A 19,169-nucleotide genomic window follows, 5' to 3' on the forward strand; every position below is an offset into this window, starting at 1 on the left:
AACTGCTAGCTCAGTCCATTCTGCAGGGAATCCACAACTACCGTGATTATTCTGGCTCCAGTGGACTCGTGGAGGGGAAGAGGAGGGAGTCGTGAGATCATAAAGCAGAGCCAGGTCTAGGAGCCCAGGCTGTGGGTGTTGGGAGAGATGAGCTGGTATTTAGGGGAAGAGAATTTGTTACTATACACATGGACACACTCACAGTTCAAAAACAACCAAACCCATGAATACAGTAATAAAAAGTGAAATGACTCAGCTATTACTTAATTCTCTACATTTTTCTTAAAAAAAAAAAAAAGGATTTGGGGCAGTTTAACCAGCTATCCCAACACTTAGGTACTTACTTCAGTGTCTACTCTGAGACCTCTCCACCATATCCAGAGGACTACAGGCCAGCATCCTTTGTCCATCTCTGGCCTGAATGGTTCTCTCCTGACCTGGATTTATGCACCATAACACATGCATCCCCACCCCCCTCCCAGATGTGAAGCAGCCCCTCCTTCAACTGCCCCTCCTACCTGACAGGTGCGTACCTCAGCCCCTCCAACCTCGCCCATCCCTCAGTGCTTTCCCCGCTGAACTGGATACCTTCCCCCACTGAGTGTACTACTTCAGTGCCTTCTTTTGCCAGCACCCAAAACTTTTCATCTCTGATTTCCTAAAAATCCCTCTTAAAAGATCCCATTTCTGATCTCTCTGTTTTTCCTACTGGGCTGTGGAGCAAAAGCTAGGAAATGATGTAAAATGTACCATCTGGCCCGTTACAGCTTCATTCTGGCATCTCATGATGTTAGACTTATTTTAAATAATTTCTTCTTACTAAAGGAGTATGAACTCGGTATTTTAAAAATTGGGGGGTATGTGCAGAAAAGCTCAATAGCTGAAATAAAAATCACCTATAATCCCACCAGCCAGAGAGCCACTGGGAGGTAGAAAATTTTTAGGTTTTTTTCTTCTATGTATCGATAGTTAACACATCTTTACCAACCTCAGATCACGCTGCTCCTTAAGTGGACTGCCCCTTGAACTTAATTTAGGCATTAAACTGTTCCCATGTCATGAAACATTCTTCGTAAGTTAGAACTAATGGGTGCATACACACTGCATCCTGTGGACATAGCATCATTTCACTAAGCTCTATGACTGGACATGTAGGTAATCCCTAATATTCTGCTGCAATAAACTCTCATAAATCTTTGTGCATCTATAATAACACAATAATAAAAATAAGTAGCAGCTCTATCACTACCCTCTTAGTAGGGCCAGGCATGGTTCTAAGCACTTTTTAAATAGACATCATTTCATTTGATCGTTCAACAGCCCACTTTACAGATGAGGAAATTGAGGGTTAGAGGGTTAAATACCTTATACAAGTCACATACTAGCTAAGTCAGCCTTTGAAAGCAGGTAAGCCTTCCTTCCTACTTTAAAACCTAGGCTTTCACCCATAACATTCCATCTCTATTTCCTCAGGATGTATTTCTGGAAGCGTAACTGCGCTCAAAAGCTAGGAATATTTCGGGCTCCCCGGCACAGGCCAAATGGCCTCTAGGAAAGCCTTTCCAGCTCATGCCCATTGGCACACGAGCCTCAATTTTCCTGCACCCTCATCAATAGTGGGTATTATTTTGTTTAAAAAAAAAAAGTATATTTGGCAGGCAAGAAACGGCATCTCATTTTAACATACATTTTTTGCTAGTGAGAGAGAACCCATCTGCAGATACTCATTGGCAATTTCTATCTCTTTCGTTAATTGCCTGTTACTTCTGCGGCAGGGGTGTGTTGCCCTTTCCATGATGGTTAATAAGAGGGCTTCATAGGGTTTTACTGGCCAACCCTCCCACTCGACTGGCCACCGTATTCCACTCCCGCGTGAGCTCCTGAATGGAAGCCTGCCCACTCACACCGCCAGGCACACAGTGCTGCTCCGTCCTTCCCTTGGATCTCAACTCCTTTAAGCGAGTGGACTGTGCCCACGGCTTCACTTCCCTGACTCTAATCTTCTAAAGCCAGCTCTGTGCGCGTAGCGGGAGCTAGACCGCCTCACATCAACAGTTCTCAAGCTTCGCTGTGCAGCGCACCCGACCACAGAGCTGAGCGAAGATACACACAGACACCGGGCCCCACCCCAGAATACAGGCTCAGGCTCTCTGGAGGGGGCGCTGGACACTGCTTCGGGGGGTCAGAAGGCCCCATGCCTCCAAGATTCGGCCCTCTCTCCGAGGCCACCAATGCCCTTCTTGGGGTAACCAATAGTTGCTCCGCTTTTCCTCTCGTACTCTTCAATCTCCCCTCCATTCAAAACTGCTGACTGTCCCCTTGAAACCTTCTCCCCCCTTCACTTCTCTGGCACGGTTTTCTGGCTCTCCTCCTACCTCTCCAACCTCTACCCTGCCTGCCCCTCTTCCCATCCCTTCAGCCCTCCATGGACGCACTTTTCCAGTTATTCGATAAAATTCCCTATTACATTAACCCACAGAAGTCTCTCCTCTCTGTTCTATAGTATTGAACCACCATCATCCTTTCTTCCCCCCTGGCTCTCTGCTCTTATCTCTGTACCTCAACTACCTTAACTACTTCTGTGGTTTCAATTACTGAAATTATGAGTTGACTCCCAAAACAAAAATTTCCATTCCTGACTTATCGCTTGCATATGCATCCCATACTTTCAGCAGACCACAAGATGTGTGCAAGCGGCTAGCCTTCCATCGCTCCACGCTCAGCGTGGCTCGACATGTCCAAGCGGAACTGCCCCTCACTGAACGCCCTGGGCTCCCCAGGGGGAGCTCTCGGTACCATCTCTGATTCCAGAAAACAGGAAGGGAAGATCACTCTAGCCTTCCCGCTGTCATATTCGCCCAGTGCCTGTCCCATGCAAGAGACAGCTGATGCGCATATTCAAACCGATGCTCTCCAGACTGGTCTTAAAACGCTCTAAAATCGACCACCACACTATTAATCAATCAGCTCTCTCACTTGCCCGACAGCACCGTCTCCTCCCCATCATCACATTCTTGCCTCTGTTTCTGCAGCCCCAGGCCCCGTGGACGTTCTCTCTCTTCCTCAACATTTATCCAAACCTTGCACGTCCTTTAAGAAGCACAAGCTCCAGTTCCACGGAGGCAATAGACTCCCCTCCTGTCACTCAAACCCACAGAACTCTCTCCTCTCTGAGCTCCGACAGTAATCACCACCACACTGACACTAAAACACTCCCTCCTCGCTCCAGCTTGGTTACTTCTATCTCTACAAATGGACGATAAGCTGCTTGAAGGCAAACATCTGCTTATAATTCTGTTCATCTCCTAGCCCAGCGCTAAGCATGTAGGATGGATAAAACACTTGATGGAGTTTTAACTTAATTAACACGTGATTAGCGTGATTAGAAAGAGCACTCTCTCTTTCTAGGATACATCTTAAATAACATCAGTGGGAGCGTGTTGATCTGAACGTTACGTATAATTGATCACCGAAGACCCGTTCATCCTAATTCTGAGGCTCAGGTACGACACCTGAATATCTCAGTATTTTGCGATTTATTATTTCCTGTTCCAAATATCCGAAAGCTCTGAAGTCTACAGAGGCGGCCCTCATTCCAGCCACCTTAAATAGTCAACGAAACAGAAATCCAAGAAGCCAAGCAAGTCCCTAAATATGATTCTGGGTTTCAAGGGGAGAGTGAGGGGAATCAGGTATGGACAAGGTTTCTGCCTCACAGAAAGAGCTATCAGCGCTAGGCTCACTACGGTAAGAGGTTCTCATGAAGTAGTTCTTGGTCAGCAGAACGTTTAATTTGAATAGCAGGAGAAACTGCGGGGGTTCAAGCTGCACAGACCCAAGAGAAACTCAGCAGAGCAGATTCTCTGTTTGCACTCGCTATTTCCAGGATGCGGGGAGAAGCAGCCACGGGCCTTAAGCTTTCTTTTGTATAGGTCTGATCTAGGCGAGAACAAATGAATACCCTGTTAGCTGCTCTTCTCTGGTCCTGTGGCAGCGCCTGGGAAACCCCATCCGACCTTCCCGGATAGAGGAACTCCTGCTCTCCGCGAACTCTGCCACCTGTCGTTCAGGGATGATCGGGAAGCCTGGGAAGGGTGAGGGGAGAGGTGGCCTTGGGGAAGGACAGTCTCCCTCAGCGCGCATCTCCAAAATGACTCTCTGAGAAAGGAGTGTGTTCTCCTCCCGGCCGGAAGAACGCCACATGGCGGGCTCGCCATCAGCGGCGCACTCTGGCACAAGGCTCCGGAGTTGGCACCATGACAAGACAAACAAGGGTTGCCCTTCGAAGGCAATTAATGGGGCAACACACACACACACACACACACACACACACACACACACACACACACACACGCACACGGCCTCTCACCAGTGCAGGCACAGCGAGGTCTTCAGATCTTCCCTGGCTCATTAGCGTAAACAGCTTTTCAAGCAGCAGGGAGCAACAGGCACCACTAAATAAAGCGGGAATGGAGGCTGTGCAGCCCAGCCGTTGGCAAGTGCACCAAGGGGGATGGAGAGCCAGCGCGCGGGGTCTTCCCCAGGCCCCAGGAAGGGGGCGCCCTGGCTGACACCTTCTAGGTGCTGTGCAGCCAGCACCTCCCTAGCTCCCTAGTTGGACAGTACACTGTAGATGGCAATCCCATCGCAGAATTTCCTCCTCAACAGCTTCATTGTACTCAACTGAAGGTCTGAGAAGCACACTTCCTATTGGGTAGTCCTTAAATCCCAGAGGCCTAAGGACTCATTTTACATTTCAGTTCCCTTCCTCATGGCAAAGTGGAACAGCAGTCATGGTGACCGTGGAGGACTTCAAGACGGACTAAAGAGGGTACAGATCCTGTTCGCCCTCCGAGTGTGTTTGAAGGACTTCCAAATTCCAAAGCTTAAAAAGCCAACTAGGTGTTGGGTGGGTGGGTGTGCGGGTTGCAGGTGTGCCGGGAGTGAAACTTAATTACGTGTCCTACTCTTCACAGTCCCTTCTCCATCCCGCCTGGCAACTAGGAAGCCAATCCTTTGCACCGTTACTTTTAATCAAGAAAAACAGGTTGAGACATATTTACCACTGGCCACTTCAAAGAGTGGCCCTGGGAATGAGGCAAAACAACAAAGGAAAATTTCTTCTTCAAGTGCAAGGATCCAAGCGCTTGCACTTCCTCAACCCTCCAGAAGCCACCCGAAGACCCAAGTGACTGAGGGTAACAAAGACACCCTCACAGACTCAGCACAAATGGCCCAGGTGGGCTTTCTCCTCTTGCTGCTCCAAATGCTGCTTTGGGGTCAACAGCTGCTGTGAAGAACCACCAAGGCCACGTTCAATAGGACTTGAATTAATTACGCTTGAAAGTCTCTTATCCAAGCACTGCTAAGACCGAACAACTGAGTTTGGGAATGAGTGTGGTTACATATTTTTCCTTAATGGCTTCCTGAACACCCTGGTTAGGTCTGATCCCTGGGGGGGGGGGAATTGTCAGTTCAAGTCATAAAAAGTGATCAATGTAGATCAAGACCCTGTGCTAAGTGTCTAAGATCAGAGAAGAGAAACCTATCAGTGCAAACACACAAACATCATTTTCACACAAAATGAAAAATGCACGCGAACATCGAGAACTTCAGCTTCCTTCTGAAGTGGCACCCTCTCCCCTCTCACCCCTACAGTTCGGCTCTTCCCACCAAAACTTCCAGGCTGCAGCCCTAATCCTGGACAGCGCCAGAACGAGAGCAAGCTGGCGGAAACTGTTTCTGCAGCTCCGAAAGATTGCAGCGTTAAGCCACGCTGAGATTGGGGGAATCCAACCTGGTCGGCTAACGGGGCCAATTTCTTCGGCACAATAATAAAGAGGCTACTAGGGTTCCGGCCCCATTGCTCTTAGCTTGAAATTCCTGTGAATCATGCTTGGCCAAAACCTCACTGGCTGCTCTAACGATTTTTATCCGTTCACACAACAGATGTTCACTGAGTGCCTACAATACGCACAGCATCCCTCCTATACAGACTCCCACTAGCTTGCTCTCATTAGAGTTCAGACACGCAAAGTAAGAACCTGGACGGCAGCGGCCATCCAGGGCAGGGTGCTAGCAGGGAGAGACACAGAACTTCACGCGCTCCTGGATTCACGGTATCAACACAGTTAACCAGGTTACCACTCCCCCCGTTCCAGAGCCTCCCTGCTCTAAGGCCAGAATCTGTCCTTCTATTAATCAGATGTGGCCAGTGAGGACCTCGGATGTCCACTGCATTTAGAAACACGGCTCAACTACTGCAACGCATGGTTTGGCGAGTCGTGCCACTACCCTGAGCCCCTATGGTGCTGGGGACACCACAGTGCTCACACCTGGGTCCACCCCTACCACGACCCCCAGCCGTGCTCATCGCTCTCAAGGGTCTCACCTTCAACCTGCGTGGGAGTCAGTGGTCCACGTTTGAGATGGACCATTTCCTGATGGCTCAGGATGAAGGTATGCTGTCCCCCAAATAACTTATGAAAAAATGCCAGAACCACTGAACCGGCCTTCACCTAAGCATTTCTTCTTCTTGGACATTGTCAAGTTGACAAGACATGGTGCGATTTCACTTCTACTGGCTCCTCTCAGGTGATCCAACAGGTTCCCTCATCCTCACCCGCCCTGAGCATCCCCCACCCTGGTGTCTCTGGCCTCAGTTCCTCTTTAGGCTGGAGCCAGTGACCTGAGAGGCTCTGCGCGCGCGCGCGCACACGCGCGCGCACACACACACACACACACACACACACACACAGAAGTAGCCGAATGTTTCAGAGGCAGCGTTCACCCTCCCCCAGCCCTACCCGGAGGTGCTGGAGCGGGCCTGTCCCCACACTCCAGCTTCCACATAACCAAACATCACCCTCCGACAGAGCCTCGTGTTCACGACACGGTCCTGAAAGTTCCAGGGAATAACGCAGGGGCGGGGGGGGGGGGGGGGTCTGGTTCTTAATGGGCTGATAATTGAAGCCTAAAGTCTAGGAATTAAAATGAACCAGCTCTGAGAAGCCTGTTTACCAACTTTAACTCGGCTTCGAGTTGTCCCCCCGCAACCATGTGGTTTCCTATCACACGTCAGTGGAAGAAGCTGAAATTTCTGTATTTCCTTTGGTGTCTGTCTTGGGTGGGGTGGGTGGGGAGAGAGAAAAGCAAAAGCCACCTTCATGTGTGCCCATCACAGAGCAATTCTACTGACCTCACACAAAGGGCAGGGAAAACCTGCGCACAGTTTTAAACCATCCCCACCCAAAGGGTCGGGGAGAGAGTTCAGGGCAAGGAGGGAAAAAGAAGGGAGAAGAAAAAGACCGGGCATTTTCCTTTTCTTTTTTTTTTTTAAAGGGAATCTTTCCTAAACATTCACTCGCCAGCCCTTCTGCCTCCGGGATGGAAAGTGTTACTCAGCTGCAAGGCCTCTTGCTAATTGTGGGTTTTTATTTTTATTTCCTATTACCCTCTCGCACGCCTGATGAGATTATTTTACCGGAACTGACACAGCTGGAAGCAGCAGGCATACGTGGAGCCTCTGAGGAGGTGATGCAATTTCATTTTCATTGATCAGAAATCAGCAGGGCAGTAAGTGATGGGAAATTCCATTAGAAGAAAACTTGCAAGCCATGAGCCTCAACTTCCTCGCCACACCCAGGAGCCCCCAGGGGTCTTGCCTTCCTCTGGACTAGGTCTGCACAGAGCAGGGGCTCGGAAGCGCCCTCCTCCACGTGGGAATGAAAGCACGAAGGCCGCGCTACTGGCCCGAGAGGGTGTCTGGCTGGGAGAGGAACGCCGGCAGGACTCCTTCAACCAACAAGGGCACCGCAGTTCTCTGCGGATGAGAGAGAAGTCATCCAGGGACCCAGAAGAGGAGCCCTCAAAACCACGCCCCACAGCCCCTCAAAACCAATGCTTAACGGCTCCAAGTGTCACAAACAAGGAGAGAGGAGGCCACTGGCAATCGTTGTAAATATGTCTCCCAACCACTCGTAGAGATGCTCCTGAAGGCACTTACCATGTATTTATTGAGCGCCTACTGTGTGCCAGGGGCTCAACAAGCACAGACTCAGATCCTCCCCTAATGCTGCTGGAGGAACATCCTTCTCTCTCCTGGACAATCAAGGAAGCAGAGGTCCTGGGAGGTAAGGGAGAGAGCCAGTTGGGACCAACGACTTACTGAGGGTTAGCACAGCCTCCCTGACAGCAAAGGCAGGCTGCGTGAGAGCCAGCGAGAGAACTCGCCGACTCACGCGTGAGTCTTAGGATGAAGCACATCTGATTGCCTAGCCTGCTTTTCTCCAGGTAGAGCAGACGACTGACTGATACATCCACCTCTGTCACCCTACACATCTCAACAACAGCGATCCTTGCGTCCAAGGCTGGAACCAGAGGTGAACTCTTCAGAATGCGTAGAATGGCAACTGTTTTAGCAGTTAACACCCCCTCCCCCCAACTGTCTGCCCAGCAAATACTGCTTCACTCACCAAGGGAAAAAAATAGCAAGGGGCTACTCAAAAAGACAAGTTCTACCGACAAACAAAAACAAAACAATCATCAGCCAGGCGGCTCACCAGAGCTCCTCCTTTGGCCATTCTGCCGTATAAAATGTGAATCAGAGAAGGACCAGGCCACACTCACAAAATTAATACTGTTCCAAACAACTGTCCACCACTAAAATGGGGGGAAAAAATGGAAATGCGTGAGGACAATATGTCAAATCAAAATCTATCAGTAGGTTTTTATTGAGCACCTAAGCCGTGGCTCTACAAAGCAGAGACTACATAAGACCGGGACCCTGGGTGAATGAGCTGGCAGAGAGGTCAGAGTCACATGAGAATACCCAGCACACATTTATTCACACTGCTTACAAGAATATACAATACCACATGATAGCATAAATTGAGGCCAGGTCAAGAGAAGAAACAAACAACAACAGTGGAGGGAACTTTGAGCCAAAAATGAAGCTTAAAATGCATACAATAATAACCAACACATTGAGCCATAAATGTGGCTCTAAGCTTTCTGGAAGTCCAGAAGGAAAACATAATAGCCTTGTTTAAGGTACACTATTCACAATGTCCAAGAGAAAAAGAACAACAAGCCCATCGCTCAGGATTATTTAGCATCAACAATTTCTCAATTACAAAAATTGGGATAAGGACTAGGTAGCAAGCAGAACCTTCGAGGTCATAATAAGGAGGCTTCGGCTTCAGGTCATTCAGTCTCACTGCCTCTTTCTTTTCTCCCTCCCCCCCCATCCCGGTACGCAGGCCTCTCACTGCCGTGGCCTCCCCCTCTGCGGAGCACAGGCTCCGGACGCGCAGGCTCAGCGGCCATGGCTCACGGGCCCAGCCGCTCCGCGGCACGTGGGATCTTCCCGGACCGGGGCACGAACCCGTGTCCCCTGCATCGGCAGGCGGACTCTCAACCACTGCGCCACCAGGGAAGCCCCTCACTGCCTCTTTTGATGGACAAGAATAATGACCCCAGAGAGTGCTGGTGGTTTATCCAAGGTCAGATAGCTGGTCAGTGGCAGAGCTAGAAATAGGACCTGGGTATCTTCACACCACACGGACAGTGTCCCTTTCTACCACACGTAGCTACTCCCCAACATCCTTCAAAATCCATGGGCTGGTTTGGGGGGCACATGTGGAGGCTACAGTTGGGGGCGAGGGGGCCGAATTAGATTAAGAGACCTAAGAACCAAACACCTAAATGTACTAGGTAGACCTCATTTGTTAGACCATTCTAACAAACCAACTGTAAAAAGCCATTCTGGGGACAATCAGGTAAGTTTGAACAGCAATTTGGGATTTGACGATGTTAAGAATGTGTTAATTTTGTTATGTTGACATAATATTATTATCACCTAAGAAAATAATGAAGCATCATGATATCTTTCACTAGCTCTAAAATCAAAGCCAATGAACAAAAAGATTAAACAAATCCAACAAAAAGTGAATTGTTGTCAAGTCTAAGTGATGGGGTTCATCATATTATTTTGTTTATATAATACACTTTTTTTTTTTTCTTTTAAAAAAGGAAGTTCTGTCTTTACCCAGTTCAGGAGCACCTTCTGAAAAAAAGAACTGCACTGGCCGGAGCCAAGCGTCTCAGCCTCGAGTTGACACATTCATGGCAAGCTAAGCCTTTTTTCAAGGAAATAGGAATTGTTCTTTCTTTAGAGGAGCTAAAGGACTTCCAAAGAAGTACTTTAGGCCCCAGCTGCCTCTGAATCTTGTTCAAAACTCACCATTTGCTGACCCCACCCTTACTCCTACCCTTGGAAGGTACGAGGCACCATCCTGCCACTAATACACGAAGAGATGATATGCATCATGCTCTGGGCGCAGCCCCTGACACGCTTATACGTGGCAACTATCACTATCATTACTGGGCAAAAATGAGCCCAATGTAACAGCCTAAGATTACATAAGAGCTTGATTTAGAGCATGGAGTCAAACTCTGATTGAGAAAAACACATCCACTGATAAGTTAAAAGCCTCCAACTGGTTGATTTAGCGGGTTAAAAAGTAATTTTAAACACTTCCAGTGAATTTACTCCCTGGCAATGTTTACAACCATTGTTTCTGAGCTCATTGTCTTTCATCTCAGTATGAATGTTTTACGTAAGTCACCTTAATTGCTTTGTAAAGTCTGAACTGAGCTGGTTCCCACTGGGCTGGCTCTCTTGTGCTCATCTTCAAGGAGGATGACCCAATGATAAGTAGGCTTCTTGCCATATGTGGGCCCACACACATCCATCACCATGCTACAGCTTCCTGGGAAGTACTCTTCGCAAAGAACTTTTTCATAGTAGCATTAGCATTTGACCAAGAAAATAGTCACACCCAGCACCAACTTCCCCAGGAACAAGTAACAATGCTTCTTTGATTTATATGGTGGTTTATACATTTTCAAACACTCTTATATTCATTTCTCATTTGACCACCAACAATCTTGTCTTGTTAAGTAGACAGACTAGGAACCATAATTCAGATTTTACAGGCTTAAAAAGATTCTAAAACATTAGAGCAACTACTATGAGTCATTCTTTCCCAAGGTCATCAGCTGCTTAGTAGCAAATCAGGAACCAGGATCCATTCTGCAGTTTCTACTCCAGTGTTCTTTTCTCTATGAAGACACCACTTCCTGAAAAAGAATCGTCTTTCCAAACCCTTCAGAGATCACATTTCATCTTCTAAATGAGAAAAAAATCTGAGTACACCAAACACCCAAAAAAAGATATTTCACTGCTCTGCTCACATCTAAAAAGCAGAGTTATAAATAACCCCAAATACTGGGTCGCTCCACACAGCCAAGAACCTCGATGCAAGGCATTAAGTCTTAAAATTTTACACAGAATGTGACTCCCTCTAAAACATTCTCCACCACGTAGACAATATTACTGCCCGGAAGTCTGACCACATGGCTCAAAAAGCTGTTTGTGAAAAGAGCAAAGTAAGAAAGCTGTCAACATCTAGGAGCTCCTCGTGAATGAGGTCGAACTTAGAAGAGCTAGTATCAACGCAGAGTTCGAGTTAAGACCAGTGGGGTAATGCAAAGGGTGATTTGGGCCACAGTATTACTGCCTTATAACCCAAAGGGCACAAATCTACATAAAACTAAAACTGGGGGTTTCATCCCCGTCATGAATGTTGCTTATTCTGTAGGTAAGGGCCATCTGGTCTACCCTCTGCCTCTGTCACAGTGGAGCCCTTTGAGCTACAGTCCCTATCATAATGGAAAGTAATCAACTTTGGTCAACTTAACCACTGCCCACCCTCTAAGCCTAACTGATCTAACTGACACTTTAGGAAGAACATTATGCTTAAAATAAAACTTTCCAACTTGTGCAACCAAGGTAGTCTGGGCAAAGAGATTGAGGACAGAAGTGGGTGGCCCAGAATACAAGACAGTGATGGGGATCCCTTGACATCCCAATTGGAGAGAGGGTGACCTGGTAGGGTGGGGTCAGGAGGGAAAGCTTGCTTAAGCTATGGCCCTGGGTAGACTCTTCAACTACGTCAAGAGGGCCACCCCCACCAACTTCCCACCATTACTCACTGGGGCCATCCTCTCACCTGCACAGGCCTAGCTACTCACTGCCACCTGTGGGCTCAGCCCTGCTCATCAAGCCTGTGGCTGGATACCACAGTCATGTCTTGCTATTACTACCCTGGGCCTCACCAGACAGAGTCTACAGCCTTACATCTTGCTGCCCAGACTCTATGGTCTGGCTTCCTGACCCTCTCTTATATGGGCTCTTTTCTGCTTGGGACTTGAATCTCATGACCGGGAATCCCATACACCTGCAACCCTCTTGTCTATACCTACCTACACTTCTCCAAGCTCAGTCCACAGCCCTTGCCTTCATCACGTACCTACTGGCCTCCTCCCCATCTGATAAACTTCCATTCCTGGATCCTCTTGGGTAACCATGAGGGATAAGGAAGCCAGAGGCTGCAGCCTGGCGAGAAGGGCAGGAAGGTGACAGCTGCCAGAGCAATTCGCCCTCCCTCTGGTCCAGCTATTACCACCTCTTCCTCCCCCACTCCCCAGCGACTCCATGAAGCTCACCAACTTCTAAAACTGACTCCCAGATGTAGTAGCTGGCTTCTCACTAGAGGTCAAGGTCACTCAGGTTGAACAGCACCTGTGTTGTTTGGTCTATAAAGACCCCTACGAAAGCCTGCACTAAAATTGGGCCAAAGGGGTTAAGTTGCTGGATATGGTGTGCAAGCTCACCTCCCTCCCAGCTTCATTTATACTCATTTTATATATGAATACATATATACATACACACATATATATAATATATACACACACATACATACGCGTACACACATATACATCTTTCTCATTTAAAGCAAAACAAAATATAGCAGTTACAGGAGAAAAACGACATAGAAAGTCAACACACACACAAACCACCATCACCCCCACTGCTGCTACCAAGACCTTGTCCTGAAAGTGTCTGGATGACTGTCACTTACCACTACCTAACCCTTAACTACAGGCTAGGTCTGGGGACTCCATCCCAGCTGCTCCCTAGAGCTAAGTATCCTTGTTGCCTTTGTTTCGTCAGGAGAAAAGGGAGATGTAAACATGAACCAGACAAGAGACAGGAGATAGCCAGTGAGAGTGACATAATCTAAAGTGGCACCAAAATCCATCTCCAGCATTCTGTCATCTTATGATCGACCATTTCACTTCAGACACTCATTGTCCAGAGGAACCTGAATCCTAGAACTAGATGTCCCCAAGTAAGCGGTTTCTCTCTAAAAGTAAAATGTGGTACACAAAGCAAAGTGCTCAAAGCGTCCCAGGAATGCCTGTTCCATGAGGGCGTCAACACTGCAGTCCTCAGTTCCATCGTGGGAAGGGTGGGGTGGAGTAGAGAGGACCCCTAGACATAGCCAAGGCAGGGAAGAATCAGGAATTTGAGCTCTTAACATTCAAATTCCCGAGTCACAGTTGAAACCCCACTGCTGTAATTGTTTTATACACTGTCTACACACACACACACACACACACACACACAAGATGCCTTTTAAAAGTTGCATTAGCTTCCCTGTTTAAAACCCTTCCTTCTGTTGGGCACCTTGAGATAAAAGCTGTGTTTGACTCCCTGGCCGGCCTTCAAATTCTGGCACTTGCTTGGGCTGGAACCAGGACAGCCTTCCATCCAACCAGGGAAGGCACAGGCCCTGCCGGCAGAGCAGGGGTTAATGGAAGCTGACCGCAGCACGGTTGTTAAGGTAATCAATACCGCTGAGATACTAAAGCAGCATAAGCCGCAGTATTGATCGCCGAGCAGATGATAAAACTGTTTATTATGATAATTGCAGGGTCCCTGCAAGATGCTCCCAGTGCTTCCTAAAGCTGTTTACAAAACTAATAAAGATTTGCCATTTCAAGATCTTCCATTTTAACCACCCCTCCTCCCCCAAGCTTCCACCCCTGGCCCATCACCAAAAGGCAGAGCTCACCCCCAGGCTATGAACATGTTCCTCCCTGGGACAGCACCAGAGCCTGTCCTGGGTGTGTCATGACTCTCAGGGGCCTCTGAGGAAAGGGCTCACCTTCCACACCCTCACCCTGCCCCCAACTTCAGGAAAGGGAAGCAGGAAGCACAGCCGACTAGACCCTCAGGACGTTAAGATTTCCTCCTCAGAGCCCGCCACGTGATAATTATGGGTTTTACCGATGGAGGGGGCTGCTCAGGGCTCCTTGAGCTAACATTCATTTGTTACAGCACATTTAAGAAACCACACCACCCTGGTTTGTAATTAAAACTTCTCTGGAGAACCTGGTGGCCATGGAACTAACTGAACACAGTCAAATGCTGGTTCTAGAATGCGTTTCTGCCAACACAACTCAGGGGTGACTTTGGCTGCTAGGCTGGGCTCATGACTCGAGTTCTATCATGCCCAGTGCAGCAGCTTCATTTTATTAACAGTGGAATTAACACCTCAGTTATAAACACGGCTATCTGCCTTGAGACCCAAGTCTTTGGATTAATAGCACTGTTGATGATGACAGTGATAGTATTTTCACATGCTGTGATATTACTTTCAAGATGAACTAGATGAATGTGGAAATGTTTCTCGACAGAAGTAAGCACCTCACAGACAGCATTAATGCTCTTCAAACTGTTCTAGGGAAAACTCACTGGGTCCTGAGAATAAGTATGGTAGCTTCAGGATGCAAAGCTTGCAAATACACTAGAAGTGTGTTTTCAGAGTGTGCAAGAAGAAAAAAAGGAACCCAAGTTTTGAGAAGAAGCCAGTAGCCATTCCGTTAGCAATGGAAGCCCCCCTTTCTCACTCAGCCCTGAATAATGCTGGCTCAGTCCATAGTGACCACCAGGATTTTACCCTTAACAGAATGTGACTGGACTTGGCCTTCAAAACCACATTTGCAACTCAGGGGCACTGATCTGAGAGCTGATGAGCCAAAGAAAGATGATTTGGAGGCAGCGTCTTTCTTTTCAATCAAAGCACGGAGAAATCATTAACCAATGCTCCTGTCTTGACCTTGCACCACGACCTCAGCTTAGGCACTGAAGCCCTGACCCTCCTGATTCTCCCCCGAGTCAGCTGCCCCCAGCAGCTCTGGGAGATCACTGCCCACGGAGCCTGCCTGTGTGCGGACACACGCACGATTTAATTCTGTGGACCAGTAGAGACACGCAGCTCCTCTGTAGACACCTGTCTGCTCCGCTACTCACAATCACACAGAAATCAGGAGACTGGAGCCAATTTTATGTAGAGTATAATCCCCTTGCCAAAGACCTTGCCATGAACTCACAGATACCACAGCATGGCTGGAAGGGATGCACCGAGATTAGTTTAACCTGGTTACCCGCTCTTACAGGAAGTGCTTGGCAACCAGAAATGGTAGGAGGAAATCTGAGACTTCCCTATTACTGAGTTTCATGAACGATACACTCCTAGGCAAAGCGGCAGAGGACAAACAGTCATCAACTACTAACTCCCAGCTAGATGCCCTGCTCCCACACCAAATGCCCATGGGGCCCGTGTTCACAAACACATCCCTGGATCTGATACCAAGAGAAAGTTGAATATTAAGTGTGACTAATTCTGCTGTTACCTTTTAACCTCACTCACACACATAAGTTGTACTCTCAACAAAAACTTCAACAAAAAAATACACCCTCGGAAAGATATGGTCCACACTTGGAAACCCGCCCACAATGGCCAGCCAAGCCCGCCTAAGCGCTAAGAACCATTTAGGAGCATTGTAAACCATCAGGGCCATTAGTTCTAATTTGACCTCAACAAAATAAATCAACCCACTAGGAACAAATTTAGAAGCTTTCCAGAGTCAAGTTCCCAAACCCTGAAAGGCTCACAAGCACAGTCCATGGAAGGGAACAAACGGCTACCCTCCGGGCTACCCTCCCCACTCCCACCTCCCCTGCAGCTCACGGATGACAGCATGCTCACCTGGGACCGGGACTCTGGATCCTCCTCAACCCACTGGATCAGAAAGCTGTGACTCCTGATGTTTAAGGGATTCACTCTTTTCCTTCCTTTGAGTTCACATCAGATACGATTTTCCATCTGTGCTGCACTAAACGTCCTCTTTCAAGGCATGTGAACATTCAGATTTATTTTCAAGATATCCTGATTGGCTTTCAACTATGCTGATTCTCAGCTCTGGGTCAGAGTTCCCCCAGCCTTTTCATCTTTCAGTCGGCAGGTATCACGTATATCAAGAACTGTGCTCCCCCACCACATTAATACATGTGTCAACACAGTAAGTAATTTCTCAAAAAAAAAACTTATAACCACAGCATACACCCTAGATTTAAATTGCAAAATCGTCCTAAGTTTTCATCTTTATTCTTCCCTGGTATTTACTTGCTGCAGTTTTTTCAGTGCTGCTGCACTGCCTTCACGAAGAAGCGGAAAGTAAAACCACGGCACCACTGAACTCCACTAGCCGATGGGAGAAGAAAGTTAAGAACGTGTTTGCTCGAGGGGCAGGCAGTCCACAACCATTCAGTTGTTAAAATATTAAGAGTGAGCAAGGATGTCACGGACGGCCTCTGCCTGCCAGGGAGCTCAGCGGCTCCGGCATCCTGCGCTCCAGGGGTCCCGGGTCCCGGAGGGCCTGATAAGGGTTGCGTCTCACGCTGCCGCCGGGAGGCGGGAGGCGGCACAGGGCCCCTGACCTCCGCCCTCCGAACAAGGCGCACACTTTTGGCACCGCCGGTAGTCATGGCCTCTGCGAGGAGCGCGCTTGGGGAGCGGCTGCTGGCCCCCTGCCCTGTGGTTCAGGTGCCGTCCTAGGCCAGGCCTGTGCTCCTGGCCCCGATCCCCTTGCTCGCACCGCAAGTGACGGGGGAAAGGCCCCCTGACCCCGGCTGGAGGGAATGAAGGGTCACCCACGCGGGTCTGTCTCACCGACCACGGCTCCCCACCGCCAAAGGTCTGTAGGTAGCACTTTGGGGCCCAATTTTCATGCTACCAGTGTTTTATCAGTAGTTCATTGTAGTATTGTATGAAAAATTGTTAATAAGCGAGATCTCCAGAATGTTGGTTTCTATTGCTCTGATCTCAGTGGGGCCTTCATGGAATAATTGGGGCTGCTGTAGACAGGCCTGAGAGAAGACATAATTAAGATCCTCATGGAAGCTTGCAGCCCAGAAAACCCTTTTCTACCTGCCCCCAACATGTCTTAGGCAACAGTAACACTTTCTTGTTCTGACCATGTCTCAGATGCAAATAAAAGTCACTAGTCTTCCTTTCAAAAAAAAAAAAAAAAAGATTAAAAAAAAAAAACAACCACCGTATCATCATTTCCACTCAACTTCACAGGACAGAAGGAAGAATTAATAGCGAGATATTGGCAAAACAAGTCAGCAGTAACAGCAGAACCAGGACACAGCACATGCGCTGTATAAACCAAGAGTCTGGATTACTAAAAGCTGAGTAATCCTTTCCAGCTCCACCCAGCATGAGTTTCCAGGTATTAAATTATATGTTAATTACACAAATGTGAAGTTATATGAGGGGGAGTGGTGTTAGTCAGCACCCACTGGGTGGAAGTTCAGTAAAATAGTTTTGTAAGGCATGTTTCACACGCAGGCCGGGGGCTCCCCAGGCCCAGGAAGAGAAGAGGAATCACACTGCAGAGGCCTAGGTTCCACCTCCAAACCATTGGCTGACAGAGCTTCCAGAGCCCATTCAATACCCACTCCCCTGACAGGAGAACTTTCCTAACTTACAAAATACCCGGGGTTCTTTTCCTCTCCTTTTCGTCTTTTCCTCTCTGCATATTTGTTATACAAATCAAAACATGCTGGGGCTCCTGGTCCAGGAAGATCCCACATGCCGCAGAACAACTAAGCCCGTGCGCCACAACTACTGAGCCTGTGCTCTAGAGCCCGCGAGCCACAACTACTGAGTCCACGTGCCACAACTACCAAAGCCCACGTGCCTAGAGCCTGTTTTCCGCAACAAGAGAAGCCACCGCAATGAGAAGCCTGCGCACCACAACAAAGAGTAGCCCGTGCGCAGCAATGAAGACCCAATGCAGCCAAAAATAAATTAATTAATTAATTTTTAAAGAAGACTTTGGAAATAAAAGAAGGAATAAAATTATTAAAAAAAAAAAACATGCTGGGGCTCATTTCAGACTCAGCCAATCCAAAGAGGGGCACACAGCCCTGACCACAATAGTGTAGGGGGCAGCAGTGCCACTCAAGGTGATGGAGGGGCCCACGTGACACCTCCCAGCACCCACTGTCCTTCGACTATTTCGGAGGGTCATGATGGCACAGTGTCCTCCCGGGTCCTGGCAGTGCCACAGCCTCTGATGCTGGGGAGACACCTCGTACCTGCAGTGAGGCTGAACACGGAGCTCTGAAACTGCTCCGAAGCCCAGGGCTCGGGCTGCAAGCCCTTTACTAACGTAACACATAGTACCCCTGCCTGCCGGGTGCCCACCAACCGCATACTGATCTGGCCCTGATTTGAAGTGGGGGAGCCATGGTGAAGTCCAGGCCTGTCCCAACCAGTGAAGGGCTGAACAGACGACTGGAATGGAGCACTAAGGACCGCACCACAGCTGCTGAGGAAATTTAGAGATCCACCCATGAGGAGCTGAACACTCTATTCTTTCCACTTCTCATGTCAAATGATTTTTATCTAATGCTACACCCCACAAGCAGCTATCAGAGAGGCTCTAAACTAACACCTTGAAGTGGGTCAATGACAAAAATAAATAAAAATCCCTATACATAGTATAGTACAGTACAGTATAGTATAAAACAGGCTCTAAGCATATGCCCTGGGCTGGCATTCCAGCACAGAGGCCATTGAAAAGCTGCAAATTCTTAACCTACTTTGGGTTCGTCATACCTATAATGGGTGTAGAGATTATATTTGCCCCATATGGTTGTAAGGATTAATAAGACACTGAAGTATTTAGCACAGTAAATGCTTAATATGTTTTAGTTATTAATCTTTATACACACACACACACACACAGAGTGCGCATAAAATTGTTTCATTCGCATAAAATCTAACCGAGACTGCATCCTCATTTTTAAGGTTCAGAGAAGCAGGGAGACTCACCCATAGTTTCACATCTCATGAGAAAGCAATGCTGGCCTGCAAAACAAACACTCACACTTCTGGACTGGT

At 48.1% G+C, this 19,169-nt stretch overlaps 1 protein-coding gene across 14 annotated transcripts in view; it reads right to left on the bottom strand.

Moving 5' to 3' along the window:
* Positions 1–19,169, bottom strand: part of ZFHX3 (zinc finger homeobox 3) — a gene marked incomplete at its 3' end in the record, with an annotated part of 1,354,624 nt that overhangs the window by 179,961 nt on the left and 1,155,494 nt on the right. The window contains exon 1 of one of the 14 annotated variants that reach the window (XM_079907051.1): positions 15,963–19,006. The exons of the other annotated variants lie outside the window; for them this stretch is intronic. Of the gene's footprint in view, positions 1–15,962; positions 19,007–19,169 lie in introns of those variants that run through there. 14 annotated transcript variants of the gene reach the window in all.

The sequence above is a fragment of the Stenella coeruleoalba genome, assembly GCF_951394435.1.
Source record: "Stenella coeruleoalba genome assembly, chromosome: 20".
NCBI classification, from domain to species: domain Eukaryota; kingdom Metazoa; phylum Chordata; class Mammalia; order Artiodactyla; family Delphinidae; genus Stenella; species Stenella coeruleoalba.